Source organism: Physeter macrocephalus, chromosome 15 (genome assembly GCF_002837175.3).
Source record: "Physeter macrocephalus isolate SW-GA chromosome 15, ASM283717v5, whole genome shotgun sequence".
In the NCBI taxonomy this organism is placed as follows: Eukaryota; Metazoa; Chordata; class Mammalia; order Artiodactyla; family Physeteridae; genus Physeter; species Physeter macrocephalus.
This window is the reverse complement of record NC_041228.1, coordinates 58,286,524-58,294,989: the sequence shown is the minus strand read 5'-3', so window position 1 is coordinate 58,294,989 and position 8,466 is coordinate 58,286,524. Positions and strand designations below refer to the sequence as shown.

General features: G+C 36.1%; 1 pseudogene; it reads left to right on the top strand.

The window, feature by feature from the left end:
- The first annotated feature begins 2,386 nt into the window (after positions 1-2,386).
- LOC102978543 (glyceraldehyde-3-phosphate dehydrogenase-like) lies at positions 2,387-8,193 on the top strand (annotated as a pseudogene).
- Positions 8,194-8,466: the final 273 nt, after the last annotated feature.

The following is an 8,466-nucleotide window of genomic DNA, read 5'->3' as shown; positions in this document are numbered from 1 at the left end:
AGAGAAACAAAGCTAAGAATTACAATGGACTTCTCATCTGAAGCTATGCAAGCAAGAAGTGATATTTAATTATTGAAAGAAGGAAACAAAATTGAGTATTCTATATCCAACAAATTCACTCAACAGGGAAGGAGAAAAAAAATATTTCTCAGTGAAACAAAAACTGAGGGAATTTTCAGCAGACCTCTCTGCAGGAAATATTAAAAGAAATTAAAAAAATTTTTTTATTTAATTAATTTATTTATTTTTGGCTGTGTTGTGTCTCTGTTGCTGCATTTGGGCTTTCTCTAGTAGCGGCGAGCAGGGGCTACTCTACGTTCCAGTGCGTGGGCTTCTCATCGTGGTGGCTTCCCTTGTTGCAGAGCGTAGCCTTCAGTAGTTGTGGCACGTGGGCTCAGTAGTTGTGGCTCACGGGCTTAGTTGCTCTGTGACATGTAGGATCTTCCCAGACCAGGCTTGAACTCATGTCCCCTGCATTGGCAGGCAGAGTCTTAACCACTGTACCACCAGGGAAGTCCTAAAAGAAATTCTTTAGGAAGAAGAAAAATAATACAGATCAAAAACTATGATCTACATGAAGAAAGAAAGACCATTGGAGAAGGAAAAAAACTGAAGGTAAAATAAAATCTTTTATTAATTGATCAAAAAAATAACTGCTTGTTTTTACAATGCAATAGTAAATAGTTTTTACAGTAATAGTAAAAATATATTGGGTGACTATTACATATAAATAAATGAAATAAATTATAGCAACGTTAGAAGAGACGGGAGGAAGGAATTGGAAATAATTATGATACCTGCACTAGATAATAGAGTGGAATAGGTCATTTGAAGTTTGACTTAGATTAATTTAAAATGGATATTGTAAGCTCTAGAGCAACCACTAAGTTAAAAACAAAAAGTTTAACTGATACTAAGAAAATATAATGAAGTCATATAAAATTCTTAATTAAAACCATAGAAGGTAGGAAAAGAGCGGTTAAAAAAACAAACAGGAAAAAGAAGCAATGGATACAAAAGAGGTGCAAACATAGTAGATATAAATTCAAATACACATAATTACTTTAAGACTTAAAAGACAGAGACTGTTAGTGTGGATAAAAAATAACACCCAGCTATGTGTCACCTAAAAGAAGAACTATTTAACCATAAAGACTTGTGTTAAAAATATATAGGTGGAAAAATATATGCCATGTTAACCCTTATGTTTGAGAAATGCTAAAGTAGCTATATTCATTTCAGACAAAATAAACTTCACAACAAGGAAGGGATAAAGAAGGGCATTAAATAATGATAATGTGGTCAATTCTCCTGGAACACATAACAACACTAACAAGAGTGTGTGAAACGACATGAGGCAGAACTGGATGAAACTAAAAGGAGAACTAGACAAATGCACTATTGCAACTGGAAAGTTCAATATCTCTCTGTAAGTAAATGACAGATAAAGCAGGCAGAGAATCAGGATACTAACAACCTAAACATCACAATTTTTAACTTTACCTAATTGGCATTAATAGAATATTCCATTCAACAACAGCAGAATACACATTCTTTTCAAGCTCATGTGGCGCATTCCCCAAGATAAATTGCATTCTGAATGTATATTATGGTAATATAGACCTTAACAACTGTAAAAAAATAGAAATTACAGAAAAAATATATTTTAGACCATATAGAATTAAATTAGAAATTAATAACATAAAGATAACTGGAAAATTCCCAAATATTTGGAAATTAAGCAACACACTTTACATAACATATGCATCAAAGAATAAGTCTCAAAAGAAATTTTTCAAAATTGAAGTAAATGAAAATAGAAATACAACTATTAAAATTGGTGGGATGCAGCAAAAGCAATGCTCCATCCCACCAATTAGGGAAATTTATAGTATTAAATGCATGTATTTAAAAAAAAGAAAATCAAACATCAATAACTTAAGCTCCCACCTTAGGAAACTACACAAAAAAGGGCAAATTTAGCCTAAAATAGGCAAAAGAAATAATATAAAAAGTATAGGAGAAAATAATGGAAAAATTAATGAACCCAAAAGCTGGTTATCTGAAAATATCAATAAAACTTATGAATCCAGCCAGCCTAATCAAGAAAAAAAAGAGACGAGGCATAAATTGCTAATATCAGAAGTGAAAGCGGGGTTATCATTACTGAGTCCATGGAAATTCAAGGAATAATGGAATAATATGAACAATCTTTTATGTTCATACATTTGAAAACTTAAATATATGGACCAATTTCTTGAAAGACAAAAACTATAAAAACTTACAAAAGGAGATATAAATAACTTTAATAGCCTTATATTTATTAAGGAAATTGAATTGATAATTAAAAACCTTCCAAAACCCAAAACACCAGGTTCAGAGGATTTCACTGGTGAATTCTACCAAATATTTAAAGAAGAAATTAGCTCTCTGCTCCTCTCCGTTGACGCATCTTTCGTGCAGTGCCAGCTGTGTCCCCGAGACAAGATGGTGAAGGTCGGAGTGAACGGATTTGGCCGTATCAGGAGCCTGGTCACCAGGGCTGCTTTCAACTCTGGCAAAGTGGACATTGTTGCCATCAACGACCCCTTCGTTGACCTTCACTACCTGGTCTGAATGTTCCAGTATGATTCCATGGCAAGTTCCATGGCACAGTCAAGGCTGAGAACGGGAAGTTTTCATCAATGGAAAGGCCATCACCATCTTCCAGGAGCGAGATCCCGCCAACATCAAATGGGGTGATGTTGGTGCTGAGTATGTGGGGGAGTCCACTGGTGTCTTCACTACCATGGAGGAGGCCGGGGCTCACTTGAAGGGTGGAGCCTAGAGGGTCATCATTTCTGCCCCTTCTGCCGATGCCCCCAGGTTTGTGATGGGCGTGAACCATGAGAAGTAGGACAACTCCCTCAAGATTGTCAGCAATGCCTCCTGCACCACCAACTGCTTGGCCCCCCAGCCAATGTCATCCATGACCACTTCAGCATCGTAGAGGGATGGGCTACATCCTGGGCTACACTGAGGACCAGATTTTCTCCTGTGACTTCAACAGTGACACTCACTCTTCTACCTTTGATGCTGGGGCTGGCATTGCCCTCAACGATGATTTGTCAAGCTCATTTCCTGGTAAGACAATGAATTTGGCTACAGCAACAGGGTGGTGGACCTCAGGGTCCACATGGCCTCCAAGGAGTAAGAGTCCCTGGGCCACCAGCCCCAGCAAGAGCATGAGAAGAAGAGAGAGGTTCTCAGCTGCTGGGAAGTCCTTGCCCCAGCTCCATCCACCCACACATTGAGAATCTCCCGACCTCTGCATGGTTTCCATCCCAGACCCTCTGAAGAAGGGGAGAGGCTTAGGGGGCCCTACCTTGTCTTGTCATGTACCATCAATAAAGTATACTGTTTGCAGAAAAAAAAAAGAAAGAAATTATATCAAATAATACCATACTTCACAATCTCTTCCAGAAAACAAAAGCAGAAGGAACACTTCCTAGCTCAATCTATGAGGCAAGACATTGCCTTGATGAAGATTCTTTGCTTGACTAAACTTAAGTCAGGCTCCTGAACCTTCTCCTGGGCCTATTTGTACACTTCTCTATAAAATCCAGTTTTAGCAAGAACCCTGCTAAGTCACTTTAACCAGAACTCCCCCACCCTTGAAGTCTGATTATCAATTCTAAGACTACTATAAAGCCATAGTAATTGGTGAAAGAATGGACACATACACCAATGGAACAGAATAGAGAGGCCAGAAATAGATCACACAACTGTAGTAAATTAGTTTTTGATAAGGGTGCAAAGATAACTCATTGGAGAATGAAAGTATTTTCAATAAACGGTGCTGGAGCAATAGGACAACTATATGCTGAAAATTAACCTAGATCTTATGTCACACAAAAAAATTAACTCAATATGGACTACTGATCTAAATGTAAAATGCAAACTATGAATTTTCTAGAAGAAAACAAAAGAAAATATATGTGGCCTTGAATTTAATAAGTTTTTAGATATAACACCAAAATTACAGTCCATGAAAGAAAAATTTTGATTAAGTTGGGCTTTATGAAATTTAGCAACTTCTGCATTGTGAAATGCTTTGGTAAGAGAATGAAAAGACAAGCTACAGCCTTGGAGAGAATATTTGTAAAACGTGTATCTGATAATGTACTTGTGTCCAAAATATAGGAAAAAAATTTTAGAACGCAATAAGAAAACAAACAACCCAATTGAAAGATGTTTAAAATATCTGAATAGATACCTCACCAAAGAAGATATGCATATAACAAGAAAGCATATAAAAAGATGATCAACATCATATGTCATTAGGGAATTGCAAATGAAACCATAATGATATACCAATGCAACCTATTAAAGTAGCTAAAATCCAAAAGAACTGCTGGTGGAAAGGCAGTATAATACAGCCACTTTGGAAGACAGTTTACCAGTTTCTTTCAACGCTGAACCTAGTCTTACCATACATTTCAGCAATCACACTTCCAGGTATCAATCCAACTGATTTGAAAACTTTTATCTACACCGAATTCTGCACACCAGTGTTTTCAGCAGTTTTATTTATAATTACCAAATCCTGAAAGTAACCAAGGATTCCTTCAGTAGGTAAAATGATAAATAAACTGTGGTACATTCATACAATGGAATGTATATTCAGTGATAAAAAGGAATGAGCTATCAAACCATGTGAAAACATAGGTGACTTTTAAATAACAAGTTGTTAAGATCAAAAACAAATGGAAACCAGTCTTGAAAATTCCCTGCTCAGACAAAACCAGTTTAGTCATACAAACCAAGCTTAATTTAGCTTCATTTGCAAGACTGACTTGACTTGGGTCATTTCTCATGATGCCTCTGGAAATCATAAGAAAAATTTAGATATCTGAAATAAGTAGATATATATGTATGTGTAACTGAATCTCTTTGCAGTGCACCTGAAACTAACACAATGTTGTACATCAACTATACTTCAATAGAAAAGAAAGAAAAATTTAAGCTGCTTCCCAAAATGGATATGAGGTAATCACTAACCAATTCCCTATCATTTAAGAAAATTCTAATATTATAATCAATCACTGTGAAGAATAAACGATCACTGCCTTCCCACTCTGTAAACCGCTTTGTAACAATATATACTGAGCCTCATTCCACGTATTGGTTTGCGCACTCTTGGTTCATGAATTGTCTTTGTTGTGTGTGCAAAATAAACTTTCTAATTACTACTTTGGTGATTCATTGGTTTTACTTCTGTTATTTATGAACTTTTGACAAAATTAAAGAAGGAAGTTTATATAGAAAAGGTTTCATCATTGATGACTCGTTTATATGACATTTTAGAATAGGCAAAATTGTAGAGGCAGTAAACAGATCAGCTGCTGCAGGAGTTTGGGGAAGAGGGGCTGAATAATTGAAGCCCATAGGATTATTTAGAGTGGTGAGACTATTCTTTGTAACACTGTAATGGTGGATGCCTGGCACTCTACATTTGTCAAAACCCACAGAGCAGTTTGGCACAAAGTGTGGACCTTAATGTATGCAAAAAAAATCATTCAGGAGGTTGAGGGTTTCCCGAGATAGAATGAAAAATGTGACACAAGACTCTTATTAAAAATGTATGACATACCCTCACTGAATGGAGTGAGGGAAAATGTGTTGCCCTAAGTAACTTGGGAAATGAGGCGAAACTGTGAGTAAAGACAAAGGAACTACACAGAAGCACTGTGTTCTAGTTAATAAAGTTGTTTTCCATGAGGGTGCAGATTAACAATTCTGAAAGCACTATATATGTATGCTGGAACTGAACAAATAGGTAAATGGATGGTGTTTCTCACTTTGAAATGGGAGTTTATAGACATGCAAGGGAAAAGGCGAGAATGATCCATTTGGTAATGGATTAGAGTTGGAGACATCAGTATGAATTGATGTTTAGATTAACATAGATAAGGATAGTTACATACACGGATAATTATAGATGTGTATATATATCTGGACAAGTATATACACACATATTTCCATACTCTGTCATCTCTCAGGGCCTAAGAAAACTCTTCAGTAGCAACAAACACATCTAACGCCCAGATCTTGGTTTCTAATACTATTCTTCAGTAAAAGGAACCAGAGCTCTTTGGAGAAATGACTGATTCTAGGGCTGGGGCAGGGAATATACAAGGTGAGTTAACTGACAGAGCTCTCAATGACTCAAGTGGAAATTATTTGAACAAATAAATAAAGTAATAGATTATAATCCAAAGTATAAAATAAATTTTCATGAGTCTATAAGTGATTGAAAAAATAAATACTTGGGAGAGAATAGACAAATCTGTTCAGATATATTTCAAATAATTTATGTAGATATACCACTGATGATGAAGGGGAATACAATTCTCCACTTCTTCAATGTGGATTTGGTAGAATGATTACTCTCCAAATAGCACAGTATTGAAAGAGGGAAAGGTGGGAAACATAACTATACAGTATAGAAACGTTAGAAACACCACTTCAGCCCAGACGATCAAGGTTAACATCCACATCCACAGTGATGGGTCATGTTGATAGTATGTACCCAATAGATGATGTGATAATAATAATACTTTACATCTGTGTTCTTCCCCTAAGCCCATTGCCCCAGTCTAATTCTGAGAAATACATCAGACAAATCCCAACTGAGGGACATTCAACAAGCTACCTGACCAGTATTCCTCAAAACTCAAGGTCATCAAGGACAAGAAAAGTATGAGGAGCTGTAACATCCAAGAGGAGACTAAGAAGACATGACAACAACTAAACGGATTGTGATATCCTGGAAAAAGAAAAAAGGATACTAGGTAAAAACTAAGAAAATCTGAATAAATTGTAAACGTTAGTTAATAATAATACATCAACATTAGTTCATTAATTATGACAAATGTACCATACTAATGTTGGATATAAATATAGAAGAAACTGAGTCCAAAATCTTTCTACACAATTTTAAAATCCAAAATTTCTTAAAAAAATGTTTTTAAGATTTAGAATAATTTCATTTGGTGGCAAAACATTACCTGTTTACCATCTTCATTTATCCCGCTTTAGTGTAAATACTTATATATTTTAATTTGGAAATATTATTGTATGATTGCAGTGTCCTGCTCTAAGCCCTTCTAGAGGGGTTACAAAATATATGGCATATGTATCCTATTGCCTGTCTATAATCCAAAATATTTGGACTTCCAGAACTTATTTCTCCCTGAGGGTTTTTGTCAGTAATTATGAATTTTCAGGGTCTATTCCATTGCGTTATGTGAGAATCATACAAGATAATTCACATGACAGACTTAATCCAGTACCTGCTACATAATATATATCCAGTAATAATTTACAATTGTTATCATAGTTACATTTTCTAACATTCCATGAAGTAAACAAACTTTCTTCTCTGTAGCCTGAAATCCTAGGTGATCTCAGCTATTTGGAAACGTTGGAGGAGATCTGGTACCTAAAACCAAGAAACACACTTTGCCAATGAGGACCCATTCCTACAATTATATATACCTTCATTATGTGGACCTCAGACAGATATTGGCTTGTGTCCATGTAATTTAAGCTTTCTTGCCATTGATTGGATCTGTGTAATAATGCGATTGATTAATTGCACTGTGCTGAGCTGAAAGATGTCCCAACACTGTGGCTTAATTTCCCAGCTCACAAATTATGCTTTCTTCACAGATTTTAATGTGCTTTCACATGTCCTTATCCTAAATCTGTGAGGTAAAACACATGTCATCATGGTCTCTCTGCTCTTGTTTTTAGTGATATAATTGTTTCCTAATTATATACCCTAATTAGTGATATAATTGTGTCCTAACAGCTCCTCTTTCCCACAAGAGTTATAAGTGAATAGAAAGCAGAATGAATCCATCTCGAGATCATCACCTTGTTTTGGTGGTGATCCAGGTGGCACCAGATTTATTTTCATTTAGAGATAACCAAACACAGTGAGGACATACACATTGTTGTCCTTTTTTGGAACCTGACTCAGATGCTTCCTTTGCTTCCTGTTTGGAAGCCCTGGTGGTCGGGGGACTTGATATTGACCCAACACACACACTTATCATCCAGTTGCCAAGAGTGGCCTGACTAGGGGACAGATTTTCCACATGTTTTTGACTGAACGTGGCAGTCCTGGTGTGCATGATTCTTCCTGCTCTGAAAACAAAATTCCTTTATTATGACTCTCTTTTCTTTCTTCCTTTGTGCTGATTGCCTTTTCACTATTTTCTCTGGTTTGCTCTCTTTCCCTTGTTATTAAGTCACATTTTGACTTTAGGGCTCCCTCCATTCGGGAGTGAGCCCCCTTCAATATTTTCTTTTGAGAGAAGACGTCCTCCGGGAAATAAGGGTGGGTGTTGACCTTATTTCTTAAAGACTGGTTAATTAGAGAAGGTCTAATTTTCTAATTGAGAAACTGTGCCCTTCAGA